The sequence below is a fragment of the Sciurus vulgaris genome (assembly GCF_902686455.1).
Source record: "Sciurus vulgaris genome assembly, chromosome: 19".
Classification (NCBI taxonomy): Eukaryota; Metazoa; Chordata; class Mammalia; order Rodentia; family Sciuridae; genus Sciurus; species Sciurus vulgaris.
Window position 1 is genome coordinate 6,511,246 of NC_136480.1, and position 20,892 is coordinate 6,532,137.

The 20,892-nt window shown below is 48.6% G+C and overlaps 1 protein-coding gene across 2 annotated transcripts in view; it reads left to right on the forward strand.

The window, feature by feature from the left end:
• Positions 1 to 18,045: 18,045 nt before the first annotated feature.
• TMEM40 (transmembrane protein 40) overlaps positions 18,046 to 20,892 on the forward strand; it is a 32,425-nt gene continuing 29,578 nt past the window's right edge. The window contains exon 1 of one of the 2 annotated variants that reach the window (XM_079122325.1): positions 18,046 to 18,357. The gene's annotated coding sequence lies outside the window, so the exon portion shown is untranslated. The remainder of the gene's footprint in view (positions 18,358 to 20,892) is intronic. The other variant, XM_079122324.1, reaches the window with a different exon arrangement.

The following is a 20,892-nucleotide window of genomic DNA, read 5'->3' on the forward strand; positions in this document are numbered from 1 at the left end:
GCCTCCTGCCCGGCGGACAGCGCAGCAGCGGCTGGCACATCCCCAGAGACCCAGAGCGCACCGGGCCAACACCTCCCTGGGATCCCTGTGGTCCCAGCTCTGCCCTATGGACCCCTTGACCCTGATCGCTGTCATGGAGGTGGCATCAGAGAGCCCGTTTGCCATCGCAGCTTTTTCTCTTCTCCTGCTGTACAGACTTGGCCAAGTTACTTGACCTCTCTGAACCCCAGCTTTCTGATCGGTAGACAGTCGAGCAAGAGAAACTGTCAGCTAAAGCTGGTTCAGTCCTCACCCGGGCCTACACTCGCCTATGCTTGCCTGCCCCAGAACCAGACAGAATGTGGAAGGGAACATCCAGTCACACCAAGTCTCTTGCCATCCTCAACCCTCAGGACGTCAGGGTCAGTTTTTTTTTTTTTTTTTTTTTTTTTTTTTTTTTTTTTTTTTCATTTTATAGCCATGCAGCTCAGGAAGGAGGATCACAAGTTGGAGACCAGCCTCAGTAACTTAGAGAGACCCTGTCTCAAAAAAATCAGCTGGGGGTGCAGCTCAGCAGCAGAATGCTTCTGACTTCCATTCCCAGTGCAAACAAAACTCCGGGGATTGAATCCCCGGGGCACTTGACCACTGAGCCGCATCCCCAACCCTTTTTGATTTTTTATTTTCGGACTGGGTCTCACTAAGTTGCTGAGGCTTTGAATTTGTGATCCTCCTACCTCAGCCTCTCAGGCAGCTGGGCCTACTGCTTGTCCCCACAGCTGAAGTCTGCACAAGCTGCAGGCCTCTGCAACTAAGGGTTACCGGCGATATTGTCTTATGACTTTTCTTTCTTTTCTTTTCTTTTTCTTTTTCTTTTCTTTTTTTTTGTACCAGGGATTTAATCAGGGGCTCTTAACCATTCAGCCACATCCCCAGCCCTCTTTTATATTTTAGAGACAGAGTATTGCTGAGTTACCTAAAACCTAAGTTGCTAAAGCTAGCTTTTAACTCGAGACCCGCCTGCCTCAGCCTCCAGAACCGCTAGGACCGCAGGTATGTGCCACCATGCCGCGGTAGCGTTAGGGATTTTTACCGCAGTTTGGGCCTCTACTATTACAGCGGACCAACTTCCAGGGATCTCGTTGGGTGAAATCCACAGACGCCAACGAGATAAATGCAGCAAAATTTATTGAAACAGCAAGCGATATCTGGAAGATAACCCAAAACCCATTAGTATACTAATGGAGTCGTTTATATAGCACTTGGTTCACTGCGATTGGTCCAAACTTATGCTCAGGGTTTGGAACGCACTAACGCTATTGGTCAATTCTTTTAAGTGCCAACTTCAATCCTTTGCCCCACTTCCATTTTCTCTTGCAGTCAGGAAGGGAGCGGTTGAGATCGTGGGTTGGGGTTGCGTGCTGTACTGTGCCCAGGCCTGGCCTCCGGAGGAAGACAGGTCGACCTTGGCTCGCCTTAGTGCTGGCTCCCTGTGCCTGCGTGGCAGGCTGCATGTGACCACGACCGGTGTTTGCATCCCTTGCGCTTCTACCTACCTGCTCCAACCGTCTCTCCACCACACGACTGCTGCTTCTTGGCAGGGACCAGTAGGCTGGCTGTGTGGCTTGGCAGCCTGGGAATCATGTCATTATGGTTTGGATCGGTAGGCTCCCTGTTTTTTAGTATTTAAGATTTATGACCTATGGGATGATCTTTTACACGTTGAAAAAGAAGGCGCATTTTCTAAGTGTTGGTCAGAGCTTCACCGTGTATCTATCCTATCAAGCTTCTTAGTTTGTTGTTAGTATTCCTAATAAATTTTCACGTTTCAGTGAGGTTGTTTGTAATATGGCAAGATCGTTTTGTCACATTCTGCACTCCATCCTGGAATCCCCTGACCTGCTAAATGATTTTTATGAAATTTGAATTTATTAAGATTTACCATTTGTGCTGAAAAATTGTGTGGGTTTTTACAAATGCGTAGTGTCATGTATTTTACCATCCTAATTTCATCATCCTAAAGCATTCCCAGCGCTCCGCCTACTCACCTGACATCTAGTGCCTCTGGCAACCATACCTCTTCTCTCTCTCTTTTTTCCACCAGGAATTGAACTCAGGGGGGCTATAACAATGACCTACATTCCAACCTCTTTATAGTTTTTATTTTAAGACAGGGTCTCCCTAAGTTGCTTAGGGCCTCACTAAGTTATTGAGTGTGGCCTCCAACTTTTGAACCTCCTGCCTTAGCCTCCTGAGTTGCTTGCATTACAGGTGCGCACCATCGTGCCCGGCATCCATTTATCTTTTTACTATCACCATAGTTTTGCCTTTTCCAGAATGTCATATAATTGAAATTGCACAGTATATGGTGTTTTCAGAAAAATGGTTTTATTCACTTAGTAATATGCATTTAAATTTCCTCCATGTTTTTTTGTGGGAAACAGTTGGTTTATAACAACTCCTTGCTGGGGTTTGGCAGTGTCCCCTTAAGGCTTACCTGTTAAAGACTTGGTCCTCCACCTGTGGTGCTATTGGAGATGATGGAACCTTTAAGAGGTGGGGCTTAGGGACAGGAAGTGAGGTCATGGGGCGTGGCTTAGAAAGGGATATTGAGAAGCGCCCCTCCCACTCTCCCTCATTGCTTCCTCGCACCTTGATGTGAACTGGTGTCTTCTGCTGTTCGCTAGTGTCATGATGGCTTCTGCTGCCACAGGCCGAGCAACTGAGCCAAGCCGCCGTGGACCGAAACTTCTGGAACTGTGAGCCAAATGAACTTTTCCTCTTTTTAAGTTGGTTATCTTAGTTATTTTGTGATAGCAATGGAAAGCTGACCAAGTCGCCTCTGCGCTAAAGAGCTTGACCAAACTCTAGCATGACTTCTAGAAGCATAAAAATGACCCTAGAATGACCCTAGCACCCTGCTTATGTATTTGCGGTGCCGGGGATGGACCCCAGGGCATCACCAGGCAAGCACTCTACCACAGAGCTACATCCCAAGCACCCCAGCACCCCATTTAAAAGCATGCCTGAAAAATCTCAAGCTACCAGAGAATTTATGGTCTGTCCTAACCCGCTCATGAGCGTAAGTTTATGACCTCCCAGCCTTAGTTCATTTACTAAAAACGTGCATGCGCTCACACCTGGAGGTCAAAGCAGAAGGATCACAAGTTCGAGGCCAGCCTCTGCACAGCCCTGTCTCAAAATAATAAAAAGGGCTGAGGATGTAACCCGTGGGAGGGCACCCTTGGGTTCAATCCACAGTACCGCAAAAAGTTTTAAAAATTACATGTATGATTACACGAGTGGTATGAATCTACATCGTGCACAACCATAGAAACAAAATAATGTATCCCATTTGTGTACAATGAATCAAAATACAGTCTGTAAAAATAAAAAAAAAAATCAACATTATATAATCCTGAGAGATTACATTTTTCTTAGAGAATAAAGTTGGCATATTATAAGAAATAAAATAAAAACTTAACATTGCTAATATATATCTTTTACAACACAGAAGTGTCTTTCTGAAGAAAGACAGTGATCCATTCCTTTGAAATGTAGTAGAAAAGGGCTGAGGTTATAGCTCAGTGGTAAAGTACTTGCCTAACATGTAAGGTCCTGGGTTCGATCCCAAGTACCAGAGGCATAAAAGAAAGAAAGAGAGAAAAAAATGCAGTAGGAAGAATAGGGACTCTCTCCTTATCCCTGTGGAAGAATAGAATCCTAACTTTGAGGCAGCACAGAGGTGGGGCACTTGTTTAGCACACGAGACTGCAGGTTTCATCCCCAGCACAACACACAAAAAAGGATTTTAACTTCCTTAACTGATAGCTAACAGACAGCTGGCCTGATCATATTCACAGTGACCAAATCTTTGTAATTACGCATCTTTGTAATTTTTCATGTCTCTGATCCTGCTGAGGTCCCACACTCTTCTCCCTAATACTCCTGTTAAGACAACCAGACTCAGCAGTTTGGGGACTGGGGATGTAATTTAGTGGTAGAGTGCACCCTGGTTCAATGCCTAGTCCTGGGGGGCGGGTGTGGGAAAGAAGAAAGAAAAAAAGAAAAAGAAATGTACCAAAGTCTTGATTATTATGGTTTTATAGCAGATCTTAAAGATGGGTAGTGTCAGTCCTCTGACTTGGTTCTTAACCTTGTTGATATCTATAAAGCATCTTGCTGGGGTTTTTATTAGGATTGCATTGAACTAATAGATCAATTGGGGAAGAATTGACATCTTAACCATATCGAGCCTTCCAGTCCATGAACACAGACTCTCTCTTCGTTTATTTACATCTTTGGTTTCTTTCTTCAGAGTTTATACTTTTCCACCTATGGATCCTATATATATATATTATAGATTTATTCCTAGCTATTCCTTTTTTTAGGTAATGCTATTAGCTATCTCAGTTGTTAAGGCAGAGTAGCCCTTTGCATGAGGTATGTTTTGCAGTTTTGACTCTGGGAAGTGCTGCATCAAGGTACCAGATTTGTTGTCTGCCAAGAGCCTGCTTCTTGGTTAACAGATGGCAGAAAGGGCAAGGGAGTTCTGTGGGGTCTCCTTTATTCGGTTAAGGCAGTTAAGGCACTAACACCTTTCAAGTGGAATCTCCCAAAGGCCCACCTCCAATACTATCATATTGGGGATTAAATTTTAGGCATAGGAATTTGAAGGGTGCAGTGGTGCATGCCTGTAATCCCAGTGACTTGGGAGTTTTGAGTCAGGTTCACAAATTGAAGGCCAGCCTGGGCACCTTAGCAAGACACTGTCTCGAAACAAATAAATAAAAGGAACTGGGGATGTAGCTCATGGGAAAGCACCCTTGGGTTCAGTCCCCAGTCCAAAAAAGAGAGGAGGGGAGAGAGACAACAGTCACGGTCATATACATATTAAGGAAAGTTCTCAGAAGCTACCACCAGATACTTCCGTTAAAATCCATTGACCACATGTAACTATTAGGGCACCAGAAAATGTAGTCTGTATTCTGGTAGCCACGTGCCCAGCTATTTCTATGGACAAGAAAACATACTCAGTTTCTGGTGCCAGGAGTTAGTACTGCCTAATTCTTTTTTTGTTTGTTTGTTTTGGGTTTTTTTGGTACCAGGGATTGAACTCAGGGGCACTCAATCACTGAGTTGCTTAGCACCTCACTAAGTTGCTGAGGCTGGCTTTGAACTTGGGACCCTCCTGCCTCAGCCTCCTGAGCCACTGGGAGTATAGGCATGGCCTCTGTGCCTGGCAATACCTCCTAATTCTTCTCAAGGCACCGGTAGGTCTCTTTTTATTTTCCCAACCCTTCGCAAACATTGCAGAGTATCTTTTGTTCTTTCAGGTGCGTATTGCCCAACATATCCTGTTTCTCACCTTTGCTCTAGTTCAGGTTCAGCAAACTACAGTCCCACAGCCCAAACTTAGCCCACCACCTGATCCTGGAACGCAGCCATGCATTGAGTATTTTCTGTGACTGCTTTCACACTGCAGAGGTGAATTGTTGCAGCAGGGACCACCTGACCTGCAAAGCTTAAAATCTCCCTCTGGCCTTTTACAGAAAGCATTTGTCAACTGCTGAGTCTGCCTGGGCCCCAAAGCCCTTCCAACCCCACCTTTCACACAGACTTACTCTCAGGGGTTGCTTTTCTCCCCCAGGGTTATAAGTATATATCAAGAGATTGGGGAGAAAGCTTGGATATTCAAAATTAGGGACCAGTCCAGTAAACTACTAAGCAGTCACATGAGGCAGACATTTAAAAAATTGTTTTGGAAGAATGTTCACTTAAAAAGTCAACTTTTGCTAGGTGTGGTAGTGCGTACCTTTCATCCCAGTGACGAGGAGGCTGAGGTAGGAGGATCGCAAGTTCTAGGCCAGCCTCAGCAACTTAGCAAGACCCTAAACAAGACTATCTTAAAAATAAAAATAAAACCATTTGAAGATGTGGCACAGTGATAAAGTATCCCTGAGTTAAATCCCTGGTACCAAAACAACAACAAAAAGTTAACTGTTTCTTTGTCTTTTCTCCCTCAACCTTCCCAATACTGGGGATTGAACTCAGGGTACTCTACCACTAAGCTACATCCCGGCACCCCCTGTTTTTTTCTCTGCTTTTTATTGGTCTTAGCCCTTTTGATCTTTTATGTTCAGACAGGATCTCACTAAATTGATGAGACTGGCCTTGAAATTGGGATCCTCTTCCTCAGCCTCCCGGCTCACTGGGATTATAGGCATGTACCATCATGCCCAGCAAATGTCTAAATTTTCACACTATTAAATGGTGACTTAGGCATGGGGATTTAATAAGCAACATCCTCACTCCCTTTCCCAGGTCAGGAGGCAGGCAGGTGGAGATAAAGGTGTTCAAAGACGGAGGTTTTTAATGCCTGGCACAAGGGGCTTACTAATTTCTATAGTTTGAATGTGGAACGTCCCCCAAAGTCCCATGTGTTATAGCTCAGTGGGTAGAGAGCTTGCCTTGCAATCACAAGACCCTGGGTTCAGTCCCCAGCAGCGCGTGCAGGCGCGCACACACACACACACACACACACACACACACACACACACAGCTCCATCTTCAACTTGGCACTGTTTGAAAGTGGTGGAAACTTTCAAGAGGTAGGGCCTCTGGCGACACATGGTTGTAATTACAAGTACTCAGGCGATTGAGGCCAGAAGATCTTAAGTTTGAAGCCAAACTGGAAACTTAGCAAGACCCTGTCTGAAAATAAAAAAGGGTTGAGAATATAGTTCAGTGGTAGAGCGTCACTGGGTTCAATCCCCAGCATAGTGTGCACGCACACATACATACAAAGTGGGGCCTAACGGGAGGTATTAACTTATCCTCGGGGTTATGCTTACAGGGAATTGTGGGAGTTCAGTTTTTTTCTCTTGTTCTTTTTCACACCTGACCTTGTGGTGAATGAGCTTCCTCCACCACAGACTTCATCACAAGGTACTGTGTTGCCACAGACCCAGAGCAAGGGGGCCGGTCATGGACAAAACCTCCATAACTATGAGCTAAAATAAACCTTTCTTCTTTTTAAGACGATTATCTCAGGTATTTTACTACAGTAACAAAGCTGACCAGCATCCCAGTTTCGCCCTTCTGTGTTAGCAGATTTTTGGGGTCTACTACATGGCTAAGGACAAAGAGTAGCCCCTCTCAAACCTGGTAACCTAAGTGTTTCCTTCTCCTAGGCTGCAGGATCAGCCCCAAGTTGCTCCAGGGAATCCTATCCCTGAGCCACATAAAGCAGCCTGTATAGCCCACACTTGTAACAAGTGAAGTATTTGTAACAAGTGAAGTGCATAGAAAAAAAAGATAAAGGAGATAAACCACTTGTCAACAGTGGTTATTTCTGGTGTTTAGCATTCCAAGAAATATTTGTTTTTTCTTGTCTACCTGTACTTTATTTTAATTAGTTACCTGCACTTTACTTTATTTAGGACCTCTGGACCCCACTCTCTGTCCGAATCAAGCTAGAGCCTCATCTGGTGCCCCGCGTTGCGAGTTTGCACTCTTGTCTGTCACGCGTTTTGGGAGTCGTGCAGGTTACTGGGAGGCGGTGGCTGACCCCCAGCCTGTGGGGAGGTCAGAGGTCAGCGTGTCCCTTCAGGTATTTACCAAGTGCTAGACACGGGACACAGAGACAGGCAAGCCGGTCAGAGAAGGGGTGAGGAGACAGAGCGGAGGAGTCACCTCTGGCTGTATGGTCTTGGCAAGTGTTTCCTCCTCTAGAAAATGGAAACAGTAGCAGCCACCCCAGAAGGCAAAGCTCTTGGCAGAAAGGCTGGCACATGGCGAGCCTGCAGTGAGGGGCAGCTTCACATCTGAGAGGGGACGCAGATAGTTACCCATGGTGCTAAAGGTACCAGAGTCAGGAGGAACCCTGGGGCCTGTGAGGCTCATTTTATGTGTCAACCTGACTAGGCTGAGGGACAGCCAGCCAGGTAGTGAAACATGCTTTATTTATTTTTTTAAAGCATTTATTTATTAATTTATTTTTGTAGGACTGGAGATGGAACCCAGGGCTCCATGCATGGGAGGCAGGTGCTCTACCACTGAGCCACATCCAGCCGCCCATCCTTCCTTCCCTCCTTTTCCTTTTCTTTTCTTTCTTTCTTTCTTTTTCTTCTTCTTTTTTTTTTTTTTTTTTTTTTTTTTTTTTTTTTTTTTGTGCTTTACCACCGAGCCACATGCCCAACCCTTTTTATAAAAATACATTTTGTCTAGAGACAAGGTCTCCCCAAGTTGCTCAGGGCCTCACCAAGTTGCTGAGGCTTCTGCACCTGCTCCTGCCTCCGGCATGGCTGGGATTACAGGTGTGCAGGGCGTAAACATTCTTTCTGGGCATGTCTGTGGGGTTGTTTTTGGACAAGATCAGGGTGTGAATCTGTAGAATGAAAAATGAAGGTTCAGCCACCATTGTGAGTGGGCGTCATCCAGGACATCAAACGCCCAACCGGACAGAAAGGCAGGGGAAGGGCACATTCATCTCTCTGCTTGAGCAGGGACACCCACCCTGTGTCCCTGGACATGGGTGCTCCTCCTCCATCTTTCCTGGCATCCAGTTTGCAGAGGGTGGAACCTCAGCCTCCATGATCAAGTGGGCCGATCCCTCATGGTCACTATTCCTGTGTGCTGTTGCTTCTGTGGTGCAGAGGAGGGACGCGGGAGGAGGGAGGCCAGAGCCAGGTGCTGGGGAGCAGGGACGTTCTCCAGGCAGAGAAGTGGGCTCACGGCGGTCTAGATGCACGCGCTCGCGCTTGCATGCTGTCATTGGATGCTGTTTTCACTTCTCACACCCAAGGGACAGGTTTGTCCTGTGACACTGCCTAGTCTTGAGCTCAGCCCAGACACAACCCCCAAGGGAATCACTTCCTAGAGTTCTTGAGAGAACTCCCAGGCTGAAAGCAGTGTGCCACAAAAATGAGCCCATTCCAGACACTTGGGTCTCCGGGTACCGTTAAAGAAGCCAGCTGTGATGGTGCAGGCCTGTAACCCTAGTGACTTGGAAGACGGAGGCATGAGGTTCACGGGTTTGAGGCCAGCCTGGGCAGTTTATTTCTTTCTTTTTGGTGCTGGGGATTGAACCCAGGGGCACTCCACCACTGAGCCACACCCCTACTCCTATTTTGTATTTTATTTAGAGACAGGGTCTCACTGAGTTGCTTAGCATCTCACTGTTGCTGAGGCTGGCTTTGAACTTGTGATCCTCCTGCCTCAGACTTCTGAGCTGCTGGGATTACAGGTGTATACCACCATGCCCAGTATCAGCCTGGGCAATTTAGTGAGATCCTGTCTTAAATAAAAAGGGCCGGGATGTAGCTCAGGGGTAGAGCACTTGCCCAGCAAGGTTGAGGCCCTGGATTCATCCCTCATATTATGAAAGAAAAAAAAAAAAAAAAAAAAAAAAAAAAAAATTTAAGAGCCTTTTTTCTTTCTTTCTTTTTTTTTTGGTAATAGGAATTGAATCCAGGGTTCGTTTACCACTGAGCTATATCCCCAGTCCTTTTTATTTTTTATTTTGAGACAAGCTTGGTAAATTGCCCAGGCTGGCCTTGAACTTGCAATCCTTCTGTCTCAGCCTCTGAGTCACTGGGATTACAGGTGTGCACCTCCCACCCAGCTTAAGAACCTTGTCTTGATCTTCCTCCTTCCCTTCTCCTCCCTTCCATCTTCCCTCTTCCTCACTTCCTCCGTATTTGTCATAAAGGTCAAAAGCCCACACTCCCCACCCCCATGCTGGGGATCCAACCCAGGGCACCCATTTATTCACGGTGACTGTCGAATACCTCCTCAAGAAAGAATCAGCTGACGGCGCCAACAGCTGCAGGGTGGAATCGCCAAGCCTGGTACAACTAACTCACAGCTGTGGATTCCATGATAACACTTCCCGCCAGGGCTGTCCTGGTGTCCCGATTGCTAAACGCATCCCGTCTGTTCAGAGATGGAATCCACAGTCTAGATGCTTCTGAAGAACAGTATCCTCTCTGAGGACGCGGCACATAGACCCGGTGACACACCGCATCCTGAAAATCGTGGGTTATGGAACCTTCTGAATTCACACAAAGAGGGAGAGAACAGTATAACGAATGGCCACACGTGACTCTCCCGCCCTCCGCTGCTGCCGCGTTGGCCCGTCCGCTTCACCCCTTCCACCTCTTACACTGTGGAGTGCTTCCGAGGGAATCCCAGACATGGTGTCATGTTACTGGCAGCCACTGTGGCCTGCATCACCCGTAGATGACATTGTTCTCACATACCTACCAGTCCATTATCATCTGTAATAAAAAATTCCTTAAATAAATTCGTGTCTGTATTGAAATGTCCTACCTCGTGTCAGAGGTGTCTGTTTGAAATGGGTTTGTGAGAAGAGTATTCACGAACTTCTCTTTAATCTCCCCCTTCCTGCTGTCCCTGGCCCAGCTCAGCTCCAGGCAGGGCAGACGGCCTCTGCCTCCCCTCCCCCAGCCCAGGGCACCACACAGCATGGCCCTTGGCTGAGTGTCCCTGCACAGACCTCTGCCTAGATGCCTCATTCAACAGCAGTTTCCTAAGCTTCAGTCATCCACAACATCCTTCTAGAACTCTCTGTTTTCCCTTATACATATTTTTAATTATAATATTGTCATACTTATAATTTTAAGTATTACATTATAACTTTTTAGCTCATACCTTTACTTAAAATATCTGCTTGTGCGTGTGCGCACACACGCACAGTACAGGCAGTTGAACCCAGGGTCGCTCTACCACTGATCTACGTCCTCAGTCCTTTTCATTTTTTTATTTTATTTCAGGTCTGAGGTGTCCAGGCTGGCCTTCAACTTGCCATCCTCCTGCCTCAGACTGTTGAGTAGCTGGGATGACAGCCTGGCACACCTGGCAAAATAGTTTATTTTCAAAGAAAACTTCATGTTACTACCCAAGATGGGAACCTAGTACTAGCTGCTATAAATGAAAAATGGCTATTAAAAGAAAAAAGACAAAATACCAGGAAAGCAGAGCCAGGTTTTTGTTTGTTTTTGTTTTTTTGCGGTGCTGGGGATCAACCCAGGGCTTTGTGCTTGACAGGCAAGCACTCTACCAACTGAGCTATCCCCCCAGCCCCAGAGCCAGGTTATTACGTTGCACTGAGATGGCTAGCATGTCTGCTGAAGATTGTGTGCCTGGGGCTCATGTTCGCTTGTGAGAAGAGGGGAACAGAAAAGCAGGGTGTGTCAAGGCACTATAATAATAGTTAACTCAGTTATAAGCACTTTAAGTGTACTTATTAATACTAACAATAGCCAGGAAGGTGGGTACTTGTTCTCCCTGTTTGTGGGTGAGGAAACCAAGAATCAGAGAGGCTAAGTAACCTCCCTAAGGTCACTCAGCCAGTTAGTCCTAGAGTTAGGATTCACATTTAAGCTGTCTCTAGTCATAAACGCCATGTTAGTTGGAAGGCCCCAAACAATTTGAAAATGGAACCTCTTTCTGATGAGGGATTCTGATATCTGATCCTATCCCAGCTATGGGATTTTCGTTTGTTTTTGTTTTGGAGCATGATAACTAATAGCGGGATTCTTTATGCCATATTTATACATTCATGAACAAAATGTGATCATTCTCATCTCCTGGTATGTTGCCTTTGTGTACTGGCTATGATAACCTCCTGAACTGCCAGGGATCAGCATGGCTGACTCAGGGACACCCACCCCTACAGGGTAAACTAAATCCTTTCACAGCCAAGTCCTCCAGCCTCCTCCTATGGCTTCTCTCCTTTTCCCTTCTTCTCCAGGAAGGCGGAACTCTTTAATTTGTTAACTGTGGGCAGCTCCCGGGCAGTCTCTGGCTGAGAGATGATGGCTCTTAATCTTTCAACTAAGACACTTCCCAAGCATCGCTCCTGGATGAGCCCAGGGACATGGAGTCAGGAGCTGCATCTTACCCGCTCTTAAAACCCCAGCTGTGTGCTGGGCTCAAGCAAGCTCACAGTAGACCCTCAAAATGAGACCAGGAACGTAGCTTTTTCCCTGAGCATGGCCATCCGGGCTGCCCAGCCCTGCACACCCTGTTTTCCCATTTCCCTGGAGCTCGCTTGCTGGAACCCCTGCCCAGAACAGTGGAGAGCAGAGTCTGGCTGTGCCGCTTCCGCCCTGTGAAGGAGGCTGCTTCTGTTGGGCCAGGCCTGTAAGGTCGCAGGGCCCAGCTCAACCCAACATGGTAAGGACCTTCTTCATTTCTCTCTTCACCCCGGTCCTGTTATCTGCATATAAAACCCCAAGGACCTCAGAGCCCAACATGGCCATAGGAAATTGAACCAAAACCCCCTACCCATGTTGTCTCCTCTCTCTAGTAGAGCTGTGGTCCTCAGGAAAGAAGACACCTTCCCATGATTGTACCCACTTGCTTTTCTCCAAGGAAAGTCTTTCCCCCGTTTCCTGAAAGCCAAATATTCATCTTCTGGGACCCATGGAATTCATCTGATGGCTCTACTTTCTTTCCCCTATAGAAAGTGAGTATCAGGGCAGAAAGGGAGGAACTGTAAGAAGTTTGGTAACTGAACCCCTAAACCTTACCACTAGGTCACTGTGTGACCTCAAGCAAGTTACTTAACCTCCCTGTGCCTTGATCTGTGAAGTTCACTGGGTAGCTGCTCCAAGATCAGACCTTTCCCTCACCTACAAGAAGGTCCCTATTTTCTGGACACAGGGTCCTTTATGGAGATTGGCCCTTCCTCTGAGCAGAAGTCCCTCTCCTTAGTCTGACTTCAGCCAGGGCACAGTGGCAGTGGCTGCTTACTGCAGTGGGCATCCATCTGGGATGAGCGGAGGAGCAGAGATGAGCACTGGAGATCTAAGTTCTTGTCCCACCTCTGCCCCTAAACTCCTGGTGCATCTGCAGCCCTGGGTCAACCCCTGGGCCTGGGAGTCCTCATCTGTAAAATGTGCTTAAGAATGGCTTTTCAGCTGACCTCTTGGACCTGTGAATAGACAAGAGAACGACTGGTCAGCACTTTCATAGGGTGGCCCAGAGACGGGGAGAAAATTTGCACACCACAGAGCTGACAAAGGATTATCATCTGCCATATAGAAAGAATTCCTAACACTCAACAGCAAAAGTACGAGCCGTCCCATTAGAAACCGGGCAAACCACACGAGCAGACATTTCACCAAAGAAGATGCACAGAGGTGGCGAATAAGCACATAGGAAGAGGGCCAGCATCGTCAGCCTTGAGGGAAGCGCACAGCGGATCAATCAGAATGGCTGAAACAGAAGAGGTGACAGCACCACACGCTGGTGAGGATGTGGAGAAACGGGACCCTCATCCGTTGCTGGTGGGAACATGGAATGGTCCAGCTGCTCTGGAAAAGAATACGGCCGTTTTTTAAAATACTGGACATGCAACTTGCAATTCCAGTCCTGGGCATTTTTCCCAGAGAAGTGACAATTTATAGCAGTTTTATTCATAATGGCCCCAAATTGCAAACAACCAGTGGGTAAATGACTGAGCACTATGGCCCTTCCACGCCTTGGAATACTACTCTGCATCCAAAAGGAGCAAGCTATAGATACGGGGAACGTGGAAGGGTCTGGATGAATCTGCAAAGAATTAGGCCAAGTGAAAGAAGATGATCCCAAAAAGTTACTTACTGTACAATTCCATTTACATACACTGGAGCAAAATTCACTTTGATCTCATAAGATGTCCTAAATCTTACTTGTTCAAGGGATTTTTCTGCTTAAAAAAAAAAAGTAGAAAGTTTTTTGCATCTAAATCCCTCATTTTGCCCTTGTGAGGATGAGTAGGATTTTTCCCTCCACCTCATTATTTTTTAAAAGTTAATATTTTAAATCCTCTCAGGATTACCGGGTTCTACTTTCTGCCTTCAGCCATGGCAGGTTTTCTTCAGGCCCATTTTACAGATGAATCCACTGAGGCCTGCAGGTCCAGAGTGAGTCAGGCTTGATCTAGATGTAGGAATATTTTAAGTTCCATCTCAAATAGCGTTTACTCTGGTTTCTCAAAGAACAGACAATTGCAAAGATTCTAGCATGGGACAGAAGCCAGATTTAAACTTTGAATTCAGATTTAAACAGCACTAGAGGACCTTCTCAGCCTGCCGGTTAACTTGGAGTTTCCCTGTGGAGGAGTAGAAAAAGCCCCAGCCCCTTCCCAGGCATGTGAATTTGATTAAATCGTTTAAACTTTGTAGTCCTCGCTTTTCTCATTTGTGAAATGGGCATAATATTCTCTGGATTAGAGGCTTTATTTAATAGATGCTCTCAGGTGGTTAAGACAGGCTCCGCCCACATACCTATCCCTTTAGTGTCCAAGTAAAAACGCGTGTGAAGAACCAGGCTCCTGGGTGCTCCCAGTAGGCAAACCTTCTTCCCGCTACAGCCACTGGGCATGAGTACCAGCCCCAGGAACCCCCTGGCTGCCTCATGAGAATGCAGAGTCATGGAGACACTGCCACTAGGCACTGCCCAGAGCCCTGTACACACGTGTCCTCACCAGGCTGGGGGCCTGCTGCCTCACCGTTTTTATGGATAGGGAAACTGAGGCAGGCTGTCTAGCTGTTGTGTCCAGCGCACACGTGCCTGCTGAGTCAGGCAGCCTGGCCGGCGGTTTTGGAATGCAGGGAAGCCAGATGCCACGCTCATCTGCTGAGCTGGCTCCCCGGGGCCGTCAGCTGTGCCGCAGGACAGTGAAGGTTGCCCTGTGAATCACGCACACACACATGCACCCAGGGTGGGGAGGTCACTCAGGTTGGAGCCGAGCTGGGACCTCCCTGACCTCTCTAGCAGGTGTGTCATGGCCTTTGACATCTGTCACCCTTGCCTGAGGGACAGGAAATGCCCTGAGGTGGTGCGTTCATCCTGTGCCAGGAGCTGCTGGAGGAGCAGAGCGGGGGTGTCGTAAGCTGGAACTAGGAAGCAGACAGAAGGTGACAAATAGTTTTGGGGGGCAGGCATTTAAAGCTTCAAATGGTAGGAAGCGTGTTTAGTCCACTAGGTCTCAAACTGGGAGCAGGCATGAGTCACCTGGGCAGGGCTCGTTAACATACAGATTGTAGAGCCCACTCCCAGAATTCGGATTTAGTAGGATTGGGATGGAGCCTCAGAGTTTGCATTTCTAGAAGGTTTCCAGGTGATGCCGAGGCTCCTGGTGTGAGGCTCCCTTGAGAATAATGTAGTTCACTTCCTCTCCCCTGCTTAAGAATGGTGTTCAGGTTTCTTCTTACATATTTCTGGGGACAGAAGACTCATTGCTTTTATCATCAATTTGTTTCATTTTTACATAGTTCTTATTTTGAAGGTAGGAATTTTTAAATTCTTTTTAGTTATAAATGACAGCAGAATGTGTTTTGACACATACATACATGGAGTGTAGCTTCCCGTTCTTGTGGTTGTACTTGATATGGCGTTTCACTGGTCGTGTGTCCGTATGTGAACACAGGGAAGTTCTGACCGATTCATTCCACTGCCTCTCCCATGCCCACCCGCCTTCCATCATTCCCCTTTTTCTAATCTGATGAACTTCTGTTCCTCCCCACCCTACTTATTGTGTGTTAGCATCCCCATATCAGAGAGAACATTTATGGCTTTTGCTTTTTTGGGGTTGACTTATTTCACTTAGCGTGATAGACTCCAGTTCCATTCATTTACCAGCAAATGCCATAATTGCACTTGAAGATAGGAATTTTTGTTTGTACTCTGTTGAGCTGAAAACTACTCTCGGGTAAGTCTCTGGACCCTATGGTCTCTTCATAAAAGAACAGTTGGAGGAGAGAGGAGACTTAAAGGATGTCCCTCCCACAATCCTTCAATTACTAAGCCCTGTCAATTTGTTTTCTCTCTAAATGAGTGTCATCCAATAGAAATACATTGTGAGCAATATGGAAATTCCATAGCTACTAAAAATTTGCAGTGAGATTCTTAAGAATATATTTCATTTGCCACAGTAACTCAATGTATCCAAAATATTATCTGTCAGATACTAGGGACACTTTACCGCTGAGCTACATCCCAGCCCTTTTCAAATTTTATTTTGATAGGGTCTTGCTTAGTTGCCCAGCCTGGCCTCAAACTTTGAATCCTCCTGCCTCAGCCTCCTGAGTAGCTGGGAAAACAGGCGTGTACCATCCTGCCTAGCTCAAAATATTACCATTTTAACAGGTCGTCAGTACAGAAACGTGATTAGCAAGCATTTTGAATGTCTTTTCAGCCGCATCTTTGAAATCCAGAGTGTGTTGTACACTCAGCACGTCTCACTTCTGCCTCACACACTTGAATGACTGTGCCGCATGTGGCTAGTGGCCACTGTGACCACGCAGCTCTCATGTCCCCATGATCCTGCCCGTAGTCCCCTTGGCCCTGCCCTGGCTGGCACTCACATAGATCCCTGCCCCTCAAAGCTGGTAACAGCCGAGTGTCTGAAAAGTAGACCTGGTCTAGATGTGGTCGCATGCCTCCTAGGTATGCACATTGCTCGAAAGATGAAGTCTGGCTCCCTGGTTTGCTTCAGAGTCCCAGGCTCTGGCTTGTCCTTCCCTGCTCCTCAGCCTCTAAGACCCCTGTTCAGGGTCTTGATTCGTACCTCCAGCACAACAGCGCCCTACCGCCAAGCCTTGCGCAAATGGCCCTTCTCCCCGCAAGGCCCTGACGAGTGACCTTTCAGTCCATATATGCATTCAACAACAACAACAACAAAAATTATTTTTTGGTGCCAGGGATTGAACCCAGGGGTGCTTTACCACTGAGCCACATCCCCAGCCCTCTTTTTTTGTTTGCTTGGGTTTTTTTTGAGCCTGGGTCTCACTAAGTTGCCGAGGCTGGCCTCCCAAGTCACTGGGATCATAGGCGTGCACCACCGGCTCAACAAAATTTACTGAGCGCCTACTGTGTATCACCTACTGTGTAACAGTCCTTGATCTGGAGCAAAGGATCCATAACGAGGAAACGCGTGCAATGACAAAATATAGAGCGCGGCAGGTGGTGAACAAGGAAGCAGGTGACGGAAGGCAGTGCTTACGCTGGGTGGCCAGCGGAGGCCTCTGGGAGTGGGTGACATGTGAATAGAGACCTAAGACATGAAGGAGGGAGCCAGGCGCCTTTCTAGGGGAGAGTATTCTAGACAGCTGGAACAGCTGGTGCAAAGACCCTGAGGAGGGGCCTGCCTGGAGGGATTGGGGAACATTCCAGCGGAGCTGGGCAGAGTCGGCGAGGTAGTCACGGGCATCAAGGTCAGAGAGAGCCAGAGGTGTGGGCAGATGACCCAGGCAGAGCTGGGTGGTACTGAGCAGGGGAGAGGTGTGAGCTGACTTGGATTTGAACGGGACCCTTTTGCCCTGATGAAAACAGACAGGAGGGGGAGAGAGGAGCAGGACAGAAGTGATAGTATCGACTGGACCAACATGGTGACCGGAAGTGGAGAGATGGGGCTGGACTGGAGATACAGCAAAGGTGGGGCCGATGGAATTTTCCAGAAGGAACTGATAGGTAGAATATGTGAGTGCAAAGGGTCAAGGGGATTCCAAGATCTTTGCCTTGGGCTGAGAGTCTGGATGACCCCTCTTCCAGGAGGCCCTCCTGGGAGCCCGGCCCCCTGGGCCTCGCCTGTCTCCCCTGCTGCCTGGGTGCACTGGCTTCCTGTCCTGCTATCAGAGTGGCTGGTGAGTGCGTGAAGAGCAGAGGTGGGCTCAGGGGCGATGAGGTCCATCGCTCCGCCCCTCGGGGCAGGACCTGGCTTTTCGCACTTGTGCAAGGCAGAGGGGTTTTCCAGAATTGTCCGGCTTTAGCCCAGTCTCTTCCCTAGGAGAGGGCGCTGGCCGTCCCCACTTACAGGGGTCCTCCAGCCCCCAAGGCCCCATGCCTCCTCCTCTGACCCCTACTCCACTACTGTCTACCAAGAGCAGTGGCACCTGGCGGTGGCTTCCAACCTGCAGAGCGGGTTGGGACACATGGCTGGGGCCTGAATCAGCCTCACCAGCTGCACAGAGTGGAAGGGGTACCTGAGACACACCCCCCCCCCTTCCCTTCCCAGAGCTTGGCACAGCCTGAGGGTGGCCCAGCTGGCCCAGCCTCACTGCCTCCTACAGCACAAGGGCACAGCCGTGGCCCGAGGGGTGGCCCAGTGTGCAGCTGCCCCCTTTTCCCCCTCCTGGGTGTTGTGGGAAACAGGCAAGTCAGACAGGAAGACCTGGAGCCGATAGTGCTGGCAGAAAGGAATGCCACTCTGGTGAGCCAGTGGGGCCCAGGGGCAACGTCATGGCCATGGGGGCCCCGCCCTCCTCTCTGTCACGACGCGCCTGGCCTCTCCTTCCCCTGCCCAGCCGTCATCCACCCAGTCAGCTCACAGTTCGCCCTGCTGCTCAGACAAGCCGAGGGACCCAGGTAATGGGACGCAGGGCTGGGTGGACAGGGGGCAGGGGGGCTGTTAGTTTTTAAGGGCATCAGGGAGCCTGGGGCCTCCCCAGGTGTGGCGTCGAGTGCTTCCCGGGTGGACCCAGTTGGAATCCCAGCTCTGCATCTTCCCTGCTGGCCAAGAACCTCTGCCTCTATCTCGTGGAGAATCAGGAGGGACAAATATTCACCTCCCGGGGTTGTTTTGAGACTTCCACCAGCCTGCTTGTGCCTGCGCCTGGTAGGTGACCATCTCATGATTCTGTCACCAGCTTGGTGCAGGACTTCAGGTCACCCCTTGACCTTGCTGCGCCTCGGTTTCCCTGTTTGTGAAGTGAAGGCTCTGATGAGGCCTCCCAAGGCCAGGCCCTTCTCACCCTGCCTCATGCTGAACCCAGGAGGTGAGGGTGCTGGCCCCAGGGTGCTCAGCCTCTGCTCCCTGGCTGATGAGTACGGAGGCCACCAGCTCCTCCGGCCTCAGGCTTAAAGGCCCTGGGGACAGTGAGCAGAGAGTTGGGCCCTGGGGCGCGGGTGGACGGCTCTGGTGGACACCCGAGGGGACGGACCCGGGATCCCCACTCTGCCCTCCCTGGGCCACCCCTCGCTCCTCGGGGCAGTCATCCCCATGCTGGGCCACCTCTGCTCAGAGCACCTGGCTCCCAGGCCTCGAGCAGCCTGTTGTCCTTTAAGGGGCACAAGAAAGGTTACAGTCACATGCTCCATATTTTCTTCTGTCTCATTTAAAAACTGCTCCAAAGAGTTAAGCGTCCGCACTAGGGGGTCAGGAGCGGGTGTTGGGCTAGTGGTGCCGAGGGAGCTCGGGCCATCTGTTCAGGGTCCAAAACAAGCTGACCTGTAAATGAGACTCCCTCCTGGCCCAGAAATCCCTAGAAGTCGCTCTGCCGTAGCCCTGGAAAACACGTGCCCTGAAGTCCTCCCAGGGCCCCGCTCCGGGACTTTTCTCACGCTGGGCACACCCGCCTCCGCAGTTCACGTTCACAGTCTCCTGTGTGACGTCTTGGTCATCTTTTTTTTTTTCTTCGAATAACAGCTTTACCGAGAGATGATTCACACTTCACACGCTGTGACGTTTATCCTTGTGTTTTGTTTTGTTTTCTTCTTTCTTCTTTTCGGTGCTAGGGATTGAACCCGGGGCCACCTCACCCCTGAGCCACGTCCCCTCCCCTTCTGATTTTTTATTTTCAGATGGGGTCTTGCTGAGTTGCTTAGGGCCTCACTGAGTTGCTGAGGCTGACTTTGAACTTCAGCCTCGTGAGTCGCTGGGATGACACTCATGGGCCCAGCTTAAATTCACTCTTCAAAAATGTACAATTCAGTGGAATTTGGTGTATTCACTGAGCAGTGTAGCCATTGTCAGTATCTAATTCAGAGCATTTTTATCATCTGCAAGATAAACCACTCCTCAGGAGTCACCTGCCCTTCCCCTCTCCCGCAGCTCACCTTCTTGTCTCTAGGGATGTGTCTCTTGTGGATATTTCATATCAGTGGGGTCATACAGCCTGTGGTCCTTCCAGACTGGTTTACTTGACTTAATGTCGTCAGAGTTCATTCATATGGTGGCGTGGATCTAGTCCTTCCCCTGGACGGCTGTATAACACTGCGTTGTCCGGTTATGTCACACTTGGCTTATCAATCTACCAGTGGATGGGCATGTTCTCGTTGCCATCTTTTGGCTATTTTGAATAATGCTGCTGTAAGCTTTCACGTTCCAGTCTTCGTGTGGATATAGGTTTTCAGTTCTCTTGGGAATCGACCTGGGGTTGGGATTCCTGGGTCACCTGGTAGATCTGCTTAACATGCTGAGGACCTGCCAGACTCTCTTACAGTCGGCCGCACCAGCGGTGTCTGCGGGCTCCAGCTTCTCCACATTACTATCAGCACTTGTTACTGTGCCTATCTTACCTCGACCATCCTCGTGGGCGTGAAGTGGCATCTTACTGCGGTTGTGATTTGCATTTCCCTGGTGACTAATGATGGGGAACATCCTTCCAGGTGCTGTTGATCATTTGTAAATACTCTGTAGAGAAATGTCTGTGCAGATCCTTTGTCCATTTCACACAGGGTTATTCCTCGTTGGACTGCGACTGAGTGGTAGACCAGCCCTCTTTCCAGGCCAGCATGCTGAAGCCGGGGAGTGGAGGATGGGTGTGCCTTGCCTGAGATCTCAGAGTCAGGGAGGGGTACAGGCAGGAACTGAAGGCGGGTCTGACAGGAGGAGCTGACAGGTGCTTACACTGGATGCGTCTTTGTGGTATTTGTTGTTGTCCACTGTGTATGGAAGGTGGGGGAGGGGAAGCAAAGAGAGAAGGTAGAAAATATTGAGGCGACAGAGACTGAGATTTCACAGTGAGAGAGGTGTGTGTGTGTACATGCGCACGTGCCTGTGTGTGTCTGCTTAATGAGTACCTAACTAGGCACTAGATCTACCAAGTGAGATCAGAGTCTCAGAAAGGTTTTAAAGAGGTTTTGTTTTTGTTTTTTTTAATTGTTTCTTCCCACTAATCT